At 38.0% G+C, this 11695-nt stretch overlaps 1 non-coding gene across 1 annotated transcript; it reads left to right on the top strand.

Annotated features, from left to right (window-relative positions):
* Nucleotides 1-6898: 6898 nt before the first annotated feature.
* Nucleotides 6899-6970, top strand: TRNAE-UUC. Its single transcript has one exon. It is a non-coding gene; the product is annotated as a tRNA-Glu (tRNA).
* Nucleotides 6971-11695: the final 4725 nt, after the last annotated feature.

The raw sequence follows: 11695 nt of genomic DNA, 5'->3' as shown, positions 1-11695 counted from the left end.
ATCTTGGGGTCCGTTACTTTAAGATTCAACCATAGGAATTATGGAAGGCAAATCTGTCTAATGGACACAAGGCAAATATCAAGAAAAAGTATAACTACTCGGAGGTTTTGGTGAGGAAATCACTGCATCATCAACTCAAAAATATTGCTTAAAATTAGCTGGGGGACTTCCCTGGTGGTCCAGTGGTTAAGATCCCAGGATTCCAGCACAGGGGGGATGTGGGTTTGATCCCTGGTCACGGAGTTAAGATTCCATATACCTTTAAAGACTTTAAAAATGGTTCATATAAAAAAAAATCTTTAAAAATAAAAAATAATATTACCTGGATATTGCCTAGATTTTCCGTTTTTATAGCATATACGAGTAAGGCTTTGGTGTGTCAGTGTGGGTCAACTTGTCATTTATTTTGGAAGAAAAAAAAATCAAGTCTGTCTTAAGTATTAAGCGAAGTGCTCAGCTTCCTTAAGGTGCTAACTATCCAATAAGATGATTATCTATCATGGAAGGTAGAATATTTTAACTACTGCAAAAGAAAATAAATCTCAGAGTATTTTTAGCGTAGAGAATATTCCTATTTGGTTGGGAAGATCAGATAAAGAGGACATATGAGATGGACATTTAAGGAAGAACTGAAATAATTTCTACAGGTAACGAAGAAGACATTTTAGGTGAAGTTTACATCATACACTAGAATATAGTTGTTGGAAGTCTTCAAGGATACTTAGAGAATAGCCAATTATTACTTCATTGGATATATTTGAAAGACTTTTAAACTTTCTTTTTTTTTTCATTTCTTATATCATCTAATTCTTACATTAGTCATAGAAAATCTCATATTGTCATTATACTCTGATTGGCATGCAAATAAGATTAGTCTTGCTAGTGAAGTCTTATGTAATGTTGTTTTAAATATCAATTATGCAGCTAAAAATGAGAAATACTTATGCCAAGTACCCATGACTAAATTTAGAAAGATGTGAAATCTGCTAAGACAGAATATAATATATATTAATATCTTCCTGAAAATAATTATAGCACACATTTAAAGTTAAAAATAACAAATTTAAACATCAACTACATTAATACTTTCTAGCACATTAACAGGTCTTCCCGGGTAGCTCAGCTGGTAAAGAATCCCCCTGCAACAGGACAATGAAACCAACAAATAATAATATACAGCCTTTGTTGATATATGGCAGAAGCCAACACAATATTGTAAAGCAATCATCCTTCAATTAAAAAAAAAACCACAGCCTTGATGACCCTGGAAAGTGGAATTTGACACAGCTCTTAACATTTTCCTTTTAGTATTTAGGAGGTCTTACTAGCGAGTAATAACAACAAATTAATGCAGAATGTTCTATTGAAAAGTAAAATGGTGGCCTACATAATGTGTATGATACCAAAAATAGCCAAGGAAACATACAGCTTCAAGCTAAGAAATCTTATAAACGATCAAATGAGAAACTAATCCCCAGCACTAATCAAATTCAGGAAGCATAATTAGAGCTGTTAAGTCTAATCTTCCAATTTGGCTTGTGCCCAAAATGTGGTCAGGAGCACTACTTTAGGGTATAAAAATAGACATGGTCTCAAAATCAACAATTTAAGAACATCGTTATTTCTGAGAAATGATCCAAACTAGCATATTCATTATGATAAGTAAATGTTTTCTTTTCACTTGACTGAAGAAGAATCATGATCTTGAATTCCTTCTTACAATGATTCTTTCTTATCCTTACACAGAATGAAAGAAATGTAATAACTTGGGCTTCTCTGATAGCTCAGTTGGTAAAGAATCCACCTGCAATGCAGGAGACCTGGGTTTGATTCCTAGGTCAGGAAGATCTGCTGGAGAAGGGATAGTATTCTCCAGTATTCTGGCCTGGAGAATCCCATGGACTATATAGTCCAAAGAGTCAGATGTGACTCACTTTTTTACTTCCATGTAATAATCCAGGCAGTTGATGAAATGTATTTTAAAAAAATTTTCGATCATTATCACAAAGATGGTGAAAGTGTTTCAGTCATAGTTCCCCAAGTCCATACACTCTTCCTGAATGAATAAACCCATAGTTTCAATGACATCTATAAAACTTCCAAATCACCAAGATTCTTCCTTCAGTGTCATCTTCTCCTTCCAGCAAATAACTTCACCTATTTTCATTAGGAAAACTGACATCTTAGAAAGTTGTTTCCTTAACTACATTCTCATCCAAATACCTACCTACCTACACGAACTTGCTTCCCACCTGTCTCTCTTATCTAAGATCAATGCCTTCATTTTGTTCTGACTTTATACCCCTAATGTTACTCAATCGAATTTTGTCTTTCTTGCTTTTTAAATTAATTTTTATTGGAGTAGAGCTGATTTAATGTTGTGTTTCTGTTGTGTGCTATACAGTTTCTGCTGTATAGCAAAGTGAATCAGCTATACATGCAAGCTAAGTCGTTTCAGTCGTGTCTAACTCTGTGCAACCCGGTGGACTGCAGCCTGTCAGGCTCCTCTGTCCATGGGATTCTCCAGACAAGAATAATGGAATGGATTGCCCTGCCCTCCTCCAGGGGGTTATTCAGAACCCAGGGATCGAACTCACGTCTCTTACATCTCCTGAATTGGCAGGCAGGTTCTTTACCACTAGGACCACATGGGAAGCCCACATATCTCCTTTATTGTATCTCTGTCTTTCCATAAGCATTTAAATGGAACTCAGTTGAATGGCACTCCTACCTCTCAAGATTCAGTGAAACTGGCTTTCACATGAAGGCGTGTTTGAGAATTCAAATTCTTAGGTGCTTGCAGCCATAGAACCAACCCTTCCAGCCTCTGAGCCCAGGAATCCTTGTGTGCTCTCTGTTCCTCAGCCTTTTCTTTAGTTTCACAACAAATTCACTCACACTTAAGATCAGTGAATTCAATTATTGACTCTCCTGAGGATGTCTGAGGGATGGAGGACAGGTCCCATCAGCCAGCACACACCTGCTGCCATCTTGCTCACTCAACTCACCCCTGTGTCCATCAGCTCACTGCATGTCCTTTTCTGGGTTGCTTGGGAGCACCCAGTTCACCTCACTTCTACGTCTTTGTGCCAGCCAATCAATTTTCTCTTTCTCCACATTGCTGAAATCTCTTAAATCTATGACTTTTGATTTTATTTCTAGGACATCACCTTAGGTTGGGTTTCTGACCCTCACACGTGGATTACTGGAACTCCTCAGTAAACTAATGACATGGGGTTTGGACTCTGCTCTCCCTCATAAATCCTGCACAGACCTTAACGATGTGTCTTTCTAAAGTAACACTTCACCAAGTCACTTCCAAGGGCAGTTCTTTAACAAACTTCAATTCTTATGTAATAAAAATCCCAATTGCTTAGTCTGGCAAATAATTTAAGATCTTCAATAATATGGTCCTAAACTAACTGTCTCACCTTATCTCCCAGTCCTCTGATACCTGATCCAGTCAAACTGGTAGACTCACTGTCTTTTCCGTCTATTTCTACCATCTTGCCTCCCAAACGTTGAATGTGTTACTCACACAACCCCTCCATGCTCCAGTTTTCTTAATCCACTCATTTTCAGATCTGGTTTCAAACATTGCTTCGTCTTTCAAGACTTTCCTGATTCTCTAAGCCCATAGAAACCTTTGGACATATGATCTCATTTCTTTCCACTTGTATGAGAATGATAATTGTCTCTGTTTGCCGGGGCTGAGTGGTTTCCCAGGACATGGGACTTTTCAGTGCTAAAAATGAATAGTCCTGGGTACACTGGAACAGTTGGTCACTCTACATGTAATATATATGGTACTTGCAATATATGTGGCAAGGGACCTGGGACAGGAAAGGAAGGCCACGCTTTTTGTACATGCCTACTGTGGAAATTTAGATGGCAGGGCTGGCCACAAAAAACTCCAGGGAGGGAAAAAGAAGGTGAAAAGGACACTTTTCTCTTTTCAGAGCATATATTTTTTGGCCATGCCCGCCACACAGCATGTGGGCCCTTAGTTCCCTGACCAGAGATCAAACCTGCACCATGTGCTTTGGAAGCTTAAAGTCTTAACCACTGGGCCACAAGGGAGGTCCTTGATAAGAACATTTTTTTGGATCTAAGGATAGGCCAAGTGGGCTGAGACCTTCAGATAAACACATAGCCAAAGGGACTCCACTGCTGCCATTTCCCTCATTTTCTCTCTCTCTCTATTTAAGGAATTAAGAAAAACAAGGAGGAAAAAAAAAGATACATTCTGAGTAAATGAGTTTTAATAAGGAGCCAACTGGGTGGGAAAATCACAAATCTTAGAACTGAAAGGAAAATTTAAACAGGTAAACAACTTTTTCCTTTTATTGTTTCCTTGGAAACAGAATCAGAGCTATTCACTACCAGGAGAATTAAATGAAACCTAGAAGTTAAGGTCAGACTTTCTGGAGGTTTTCTGATGCTAAGTTGAAATCCAAGGTGAGTTATGAAGGTTTGGTAATACAGCAGCATATTAACCAGTCAGAGAATTGGGTTAGAGATTTCTAATATGTCCATGTTGTATTGTTTGAGAATGTTCAGATCTATTACAAAACAATTACAATATAATCATTTCCTCTGTTACAGAAGAAAAGATGGAATGAATGAATGAAGATATATTATGTACAGATCAGTGGTTAGCAAGTGAAGCTGCTGCTGCTGCTGCTAAGTCGCTTCATTCGTGTCCGACTCTGTGCGACCCCATAGACAGCAGCCCACCAGGCTCCCCCGTCCCTGGGATTCTCCAGGCAAGAACAGTGGAGTGGGTTGCCATTTCCTTCTCCAATGCATGAAAGTGAAAAGTGAAAGTGAAGTTGCCCAGTCCTGTCCGACTCTTAGCAACCCCATGGACTGCAGCCTACCAGGCTCCTCCGTCCATGGAATTTTCCAGGCAAGAGTACTGGAGTGGTTTGCCATTTCCTTCTCCAAGCAAGTGAAGCATGTACATGTTAAATGTAGATGCATGTTCAAGGAATGGAAGAACCAAGAAGTATCTAAAAATCACGAGGCGTTAGATGTATACCAGGAACCTGTGGCCAGGAATACTTGTCCCTGTATCTTTCCATCAGAGCAGGTGTGTCAGTGGCTTAAGGAATATGCTAGAGATTGCTTGATCCTCAATTCTGGTTATCATAAGAAGAGAAACCACACCATAAGGAGAGAAAGCTGATGGAGCAGCAGAGAGAGACAGCGTGCATGAACACTGCACACTCTAAGACGCAGGTAGTACAGCCCATCACCCAAGTCACACCCAACTCTAAGTCTATTAATGTACTCTTTTTCTTGCCCCTTTTTCCTTACTGTAGTTTTAAATTGATCAGATAAACTCTGTGCCATGAGCATTTTAATTTGGTTTGGAAATGTTTCTGTTCCATGACCTCTGCACTAGCTTGCCCAGTAGAAGACTTGAAGGCCACTTTGCATCAAGATAATTTCCTGTATGACACAATTTCAGAAAAACATTCATCTTTCACAAAGGTGTCCTTCTTCAGTTGGCATTCTGTTATTAAACAAGTATTCACTCTAATAAGTAAGTTCTATTTCTGCACAAATTTGAAGCTTGAGACAGTATATAATTATTTTGGTCAACAGATTTGTGGCATATTATTGGTTGCCCAGATTATCTACAACTTGTGACAATAGTTTTAATGGGGTTTGCTTATTTTCTTTTCTCTTTTTTTTTTGGGAAGAAGCAGAGTGCCAATCATTAGTACTTGAAATTACTAATTACTTACTGTATTCCTGTGTTTCAGAAGTCATGCTTTGGAGGTGAATTAGCTATGTGAATGCAGACTTAATATCCAAATATGTGTAACTTTACGATGATTGAAGTAAATGTCCACAGGCATTGCTAATCTTATGAGTAGGCAAAACAGCAGGCAAAGGCTGTCAGACCTCCCAAATCTCCATCCTTGACTCCCGTTATTCATCTCCTTAGGATCAGGTTCAATCTTTCGTCAATTCATGAAATAAATAACTTATTCAATGAATATTTATTTGGATATGTCTGTGTGCTAGACTCTGAATGAGCACTACAATATCCTTACTCTCATGGAATTTGCATTCTAGTAGGAAAGACAGATGAAAAGTGAGTAGCTGAATAATACAATTTAGATAATGATAATTGTTAAATAGAAATTAAGCAGTTAAATGACACTAAAGTAGCTGTGGTGTATACAGTATTTTCACAAAATAATTCATAGAGAATTATTAGTACATTAACACAGTTTAGTTGTGAGATTAATTGACTGAAAGTATGACCTGACAAGATCTGACAAAAAAAGGATGTTTTGTGTGGGGAAAGGACCTGGAAGTGCTTGACTGTGGATTTTTTTTGTCAAGAAATAGCAATGGAGTGGCTTCCCTGGTACCCCAGTGGCTAAGACTCTGTCTCCCAATGCAGGGGGCCCAGGTTCGATCGTTGGTCAGTGAACTAGAGCCTACATTCTGCAACTAAGAGTTCCCATGCTGCAACTAAAGATCATGCATGCTGCAGCTGAGACCTGGCACAAGCAAATAGGCAAATAAATATAAAAAGAGAAATGGCAATGGAGCAGTTGGCGACTTTGGAGGGAAAAAAGTACCTATGGAATAAATAACATACATTCCAGATTCATAAAGAGTGAAATATTAAAGAAATAAAGATGGAAAAGTCTCCATAAATAGTCCCTAGAAAGGAAAATATTTTTAATTGTTACAGCAGAGAAATATAATCACTAAGGAAAATTAATACATAAGACTATATGCAAACTTTCAAATTCTCCATGCTAAAAGCTACTGTACACAAATTAAAATGCAAATGACAAATTAGAGAAAAGGTTTTCAATATATATGACAAAGGCTTTAAAATCATTTAAAGAATCTTTAATAAATAGGGAATTCCCTGATGGTCCAGTGGTTAGGACTTGGCAGTTTCACTGCTGGGGCCCAGGTTCAATCCTTGGTCAGGGAATTAGGATCATGCAAGCCACACAGCATGGCCAAAAAAAAAAAAAAAAAAATCATTAATAAATACCCAGGTTTTTATGATATAGTCGAAAAAGATAAACAACCTGGAAGAAAAATAAGCAAAACTTTTTTTTTATAAAAGACATGCAAATGGTTATTAAATACATAAAACAATATCCAAATTCATTTACAATGAACAAAATTCAAGTTAAATTAACAAGCCTTTGTACCTTTCAAATGAAAAATGAGGAGAGAATTAGAATTTCATAAACTGCTTGTAAGCATGAAAATTGGTGGATAATTTGGCAATATATATTTCAAAAGCCTTAAAATGATTTATAATCTTTTACCTATCAAGTCTCTTTCTGGGAATTTATTTTAAGGAAATAATAAAAAAATATATATATATACAAAGCTTTATAGAATAAAGTTTTATCATAGAGCTATTTTTAGTAATGAAAAAACTGAGATGTGTTTAAATGAAGCTGAACAATGATAATCAATAGGCAACTGATCAAATACATTGGGTACATTTATATAAAGATTCAATATGCAGTCATTGAAAATTTAGAACTTAATAACATGAAATATTTGTCACAATATGTTGCAAAAAACAAAGAAGCCTACAAAGCAATATACAATATAATTCTATTTTTATAAATATATACTATAGTGGTGTGTGTATGCATATATGTATCTAGAGAGATAGACTTCTGGTTGATGTATTATAGATAATTTTAGTTATTCCATGAGCTTTTCTGAATTGAAAAATTGCATAAAACAGTAAAATTTATTTACATAAATTAGAAATTTGAAGTCAGAAATATTTAAAATAATTTAAAATGTTTATCCTGATACTTAATATTATCAGATCCTTTAACTGTATTTGGCTACTGAAATAAAACTATTATGAAATAGGGATGCTAAGTCACTTCAGCTGTGTCTGACTCTTTGCGATCTTATGGACTGTAATCTGCCAGGCTCTTTTATCCATGGGATTCTCCAGGCAAAAATCCTGAAGTGGGTTGCCATTTCCTTCTCCAGAGGATCTTCCCAACCCAAGGATCGAACCCCCGTTTCTTATGTCTCCTGCATTTGCAGGCTTGTTCTTTACCCGTAGCACCACCTAGGAAGCCCTTATGAAATAGGGGTAGTGATTTCTTTTTTTTTTTAATGTAATAAACATAGCCTCCCTTTGCCCCTTTATTATTATTAAAAAAAATTTATTTATTTTAAACTGAAGGATAATTGCTTTACAATATTGTGTTGGTTTCTGGCATACATCAACATGTATCAGCCATAGGTTTACATATATGCCCTCTCTCTTGATCCTCCCTCCTATCTCCCACCCCTGCCCCTTTATTATTTTTTAATGAACTAAACAATGATTTCTTAAATTCTATACTCAAGCATTAGTTGAAAAGCATACACGTTTTATTGTTAAGCATATGTCCTTCTTCCAACAAAATGAAATGTCATCTGGAGTCACTGTGGGTCATCAAAAGTCTCAGTTGACTTTCTATTGGGTGGCGCAGGTGGTAAACAATCTACCTGCAATGTGGGAGACCTGGGTTCCATCCCTGGGTCAGGAAGATTCCCTGGAGAAGGAAATGGCAACCCATTTCAGTATTCTTGCCTGGAAAATCACATGGATGGAGGAGGCTGATGGGCTGCAGTCCATAGGGTCATGAAGAGTTGGACACGACCGAGTGACTTCACTTTCACTTTTCTGTAGAACTGCATGACTTTATTCTCCTGTTACCAAATGCAAGTTCATGTGCCAGATGCAGAGTGAGGCCAAACAAACCAAAACATCAGAGTTAAAGCAGGGAAAGATTTATTGAAGGGCCAAGCAAGGAGAACAGTGGCCCAAGGTCTAGTGGAAGTCAACTTGTCCACCATCTTGGACCTATTTGATTTTAATCAGTTTATATGTCCTTGGGCTATGCCATTCTTTTAAAGGTTGTGCCTACCCTCTTCTGTCCTGTTTCAGTATCACAAAAGAGAATGCGAGAACTAAAGAGAGAACTCACCATATAGAAGAAGACTTGCAGAACAAATATGCCAATTTAGCAGCAGGTCTTGAAGGTCAGAGGTCAGAGGTGGGTGCAGGTACAGGAAAAGTATGGCAGTTTGAACTGGAACCCTTCCAATCTAGTGATCTTGACAGTGTACACTGTTATCTGGGGGAGAAAAAGAGGTGAATGTGAACTGTTTAAAGATAAACTGAGGCATATTACAAATTTTGAGTTTTTTGAGCAAAAGTTGATTCAAATCTAGCAGCAACTAATCTAGCAGTTAGGAGCTCCAAGGAATGGTACAAAATGAAAGGTTTTTACAGGTAGAAGGAGTGTGAACAAGAAAGTTATACTACACAAAAAACTGAGTTGGTTATTGCAAAGTTGGGCTTCCCTGATAGCTCAGTGATAAAGAATCTGCCTGCCAATGCAAGAGATGTGAGTTTGATCCCCTGGAGAAGGAAATGGCAACCCACTCCAGTATTCTTACCTGGGAAATCCCATGGACTAAGGAGCCTGGTGAGATATAGTCCATGGTATCACAAAAGAGTTGGACACGACTTAGTGACTAAACAACAATCACAAATTGCAAGGTTACTTTCCTTTAGGGGATGGGAGGGATTTATCAGGCAGATTAACTAGCTAGTGCTGATCAGACAGTTCCTAATTGACTGGTTAAATATTCCATTTCTGGGAAAATAGAAACTCTAAATCTCTGGTAATATGGGGCTTAATATAAGCAACTCCATTCTGGGCTTGTTGTTTTGTTTTTAACAAAAGGAACATGCTATCTCAATGAATTCTGTAACTCTCAGAAGTCCAAATCATCCTCCTGACATCAGTCACTGTGCCCTATCTACTACGCAGCATAGCACATGGAGGATGAACTGGTCTGTTCATTTGCAAGAGATTGTCACCTTGAGGACAGAGAGGATCCACCATGACCAAGTGAACTACCAATCAGCTGGTCTCTGGTGAGGACAGAGGACTTCTGGAAAGAAGACTGGATCACTGAGATGAAGCTTGGGCATGGGTTGCAGCCTGGAAGATTCACCAGTGATGTTAGGCACAGTGTAGAACACTAGATGTATTCTGGAGGGATTTCACTAAGGGCTGGAGTTCTGGCTTGAGCAAATATGTTAATTCAACTATCCAGATTTAGATACTAGCGTTAATAGCAACTGATTTTTAGCCTCAGGCTGGTGAAGCTTTATGACATTAAGATTACCCATGATACTGTCTTTTTTTTTTTGAAATTCATTTGGGTGTGTTGCTTTTTTTTTTTTTTTAACAAATAGGTGCAAGATCTGATGGTTATAAAATTTTATTCATTCATTCAACAACTATTCATTGAATAACCTCTATGCCCTTGGGAAATCAAACACTAAAACAGTTTGTGCCTTCAAGGGGAATTGCCTAGCAATCCAGTGCTTAGGACTGCCTCTACAAGTGGAAATTTATGTCAGTTTCACAAAGTAAAATTGATGCTCTGGTATTAGGCAGAAAGGGAAGGGCAGACAGTTCTTCAGCATGTTTCTTGGTTGCCTCCAAAAATAATCTTAATGCTAAAGTGGCATATTTTAAGCCCATTCAACTGTTGACTGTGGATTTCTTTTTTTGCAGCTTTTAGTTTATTGCTTATTGCAATTACTCATGTTTAATTCCAGAGAAGGCAATGGCGACCCACTCCAGTACTCTTGCCTGGAAAATCTCATGGACAGAGGAGCCTGGCAGGCTGCAGCCCATGGGGTTGCTAAGAGTCAGACATGACTGAAAGACTTCATTTTCACTTTTCACTTTCATGCATTGGAGAAGGAAATGGCAACCCATTCCAGTGTTCTTGCCTGGAGAATCCCAGGGACGGGGGAGCCTGGTGGGCTGCTGTCTATGGGGTCGCACAGAGTCATGACTGAAGCGACTTAGCAGCAGCAGCAGCATGTTTAATTCTCAGCTATTAGATGACCAACTCCTTGAGAAAAAGACTTGTCTATTCACCTGCACACCCTCAGAACAGAGCAGACTTTAGCGGAATCAGTTCATAATTACTATGGGCATGGACGTGCAAACCAAATATCCAATTTGCTAGAATTATTTTGCGACCAGGATAATGAGGTTTATGACTTTTTGTGTACGGTTTTAATGTCAACTATTATGACTGAGGTCCTTGCTTCATCTCCATTTTAGGATGTATTCAAGATAAGTGTTGTCTTTCGTAAAATAGACTACATTAATTTGTTGAGAGACACACCTGATTTTCTTACTGCAAGGTTTCTTTGCACTTAAAAGAAAACTCCAGTTAAATTCTGATCTAAAGCTGAAAGTCTGAAAAAAAATCCCAAGTACTTTTCTTTCCATTTTACTCATATTATTGCTTCAATCTGCAAATACAAGTAGCTGTTTTCCATTTAATTTCTAGGCATGAAACCACTGTTAAAACTTTGAGACTGCCACAATTTGGCTTTTTTCCCCCCCTCTATAAAGCAAGGTGTCGTTCCTGTATATATCTCCCTCTTCTCAAATATTCTGTAATCAGAATTCTATGTTTTGAAAACTCTTTGCAAAACTAAAAACATGGATCCTCAGGAGACTCCAATCAGGGAATGCTTTCAGTCAGCGACCAATCTCACTCCTGGAAGCCTGGGATGGGAACGGCAGCACTACTGGAGATAATTCGGCCCGGCCAAAGACCGCAGAGTGCCCCTCCCAGGAGC

This window comes from Bison bison, unplaced genomic scaffold (assembly GCF_000754665.1).
Source record: "Bison bison bison isolate TAMUID 2011002044 unplaced genomic scaffold, Bison_UMD1.0 scf7180017864035, whole genome shotgun sequence".
In the NCBI taxonomy this organism is placed as follows: domain Eukaryota; kingdom Metazoa; phylum Chordata; class Mammalia; order Artiodactyla; family Bovidae; genus Bison; species Bison bison.
Note: the sequence above shows the minus strand (reverse complement) of the source record. Positions and strands in the feature narration are given on the sequence as shown.